The 1,730-nt window shown below is 42.4% G+C and overlaps 1 non-coding gene across 1 annotated transcript; it reads right to left on the reverse strand.

Annotated features, from left to right (window-relative positions):
- Window positions 1-465: 465 nt before the first annotated feature.
- Window positions 466-573, reverse strand: LOC130952277 (small nucleolar RNA R71). Its single transcript, XR_009074458.1, has one exon. It is a non-coding gene; the product is annotated as a small nucleolar RNA R71 (small nucleolar RNA).
- Between the last annotated feature and the right edge of the window lie 1,157 nt (window positions 574-1,730).

The raw sequence follows: 1,730 nt of genomic DNA on the forward strand, positions 1-1,730 counted from the left end.
GAAGCCAAAGCACAACTCTCTTTAGAGGGCCTGACCGAATTCTTCAAAGAAGAAGAACACATGGCAGCCGAAAACAACAACAATGCCAACAATGCAAGGAAGGTGCTGGGTGACTTTACTGCACCTACTCCCAATTTCTATGGGAGAAGCATCTCTATCCCTGCCATTGGAGCAAACAACTTTGAGCTTAAGCCTCAATTAGTTTCTCTAATGCAACAGAATTGCAAGTTCCATGGACTTCCAATGGAAGATCCTCATCAGTTCTTAGCTGAATTCTTGCAAATCTGTGACACAGTCAAGACTAATGGGGTAGACCCTGAGGTCTATAGACTGATGCTATTCCCTTTTGCTGTAAGAGACAGGGCTAGAATATGGTTGGACTCACAACCTAAAGAAAGCCTGGATTCTTGGGAAAAGCTAGTCAATGCCTTCTTGGCAAAGTTCTTTCCACCACAAAGATGGAGTAAGCTTAGAGTGGAAGTCCAAACCTTCAGACAGAAGGATGGTGAATCCCTCTATGAAGCTTGGGAAAGATACAAACAATTAATCAGAAGATGTCCCTCAGACATGCTTTCTGAATGGAGCATCATAGATATTTTCTATGATGGTCTCTCTGAACTGTCCAAGATGTCTTTGGATAGCTCTGCTGGAGGATCTCTTCATCTAAAGAAGACGCCTACAGAAGCTCAAGAGCTAATTGAAATGGTTGCAAATAACCAATTCATGTACACTTCTGAAAGGAATCCTGTGAACAATGGGACTAGTCAGAAGAAAGGAGTTCTTGAGATTGACACTCTGAACGCCATTTTGGCTCAGAACAAGATATTGACTCAACAAGTCAATTTGATTTCTCAAAGTCTGTCTGGAATGCAAAATGCACCAAGCAGTACTAAGGAGGCTTCATCTGAGGAAGAAGCTTATGATCCTGAGAACCCTTCAATGGAAGAGGTGAATTACCTAGGAGAACCCTATGGAAACACCTATAATTCTTCATGGAGAAATCACCTAAATTTCTCATGGAAGAATCAAGAGAGACCTCAACAAGGTTTCAACAATAATGGTGGAAGAAACAGGTTTAGCAATAGCAAGCCTTTTTCATCATCTTCTCAGCAACAGACAGAGAATTCTAAGCAGAACCCCTCTGACTTAGCAACCATGGTCTCTGATCTAATTAAAACCACTCAAAGTTTCATGACTGAAACAAGGTCTTCCATTAGGAACTTGGAGGCACAAGTGGGTCAGCTGAGCAAGAAAATTACTGAACTCCCTCCAAGTACTCTTCCAAGCAATACAGAAGAAAATCCAAAAGGAGAGTGCAAAGCCATAACCATGGCCGAATATGGAGAGGAAAGGGAGGAGATGGACGCCACTGAGGAAAGCCTCAATGGGCGTGTACCAACCTCCAATGAGTTCCCTAATGAGGAACCATGGGAATCTGAGGCTCAAAATGAGACCATAGAGATTCCACTGGACTTACTTCTGCCATTCATGAGCTCTGATGAGTATTCTTCCTCTGAAGAGGATGAGTATGTCACTGAAGAGCAAGTTGCTAAATACCTTGGAGCAATCATGAAGCTAAATGACAAGTTATTTGGAAATGAGACTTGGGAGGATGAATCTCCCTTGCTCACCAAAGAACTAGATGACTTGTCTAGGCAGAAATTACCTCAAAAGAGACAAGATCCTGGGAAGTTTTCAATACCTTGTACCATAGGCACCATGACCTTCAA

This window comes from Arachis stenosperma, chromosome 9 (assembly GCF_014773155.1).
Source record: "Arachis stenosperma cultivar V10309 chromosome 9, arast.V10309.gnm1.PFL2, whole genome shotgun sequence".
Taxonomy (NCBI): Eukaryota; Viridiplantae; Streptophyta; class Magnoliopsida; order Fabales; family Fabaceae; genus Arachis; species Arachis stenosperma.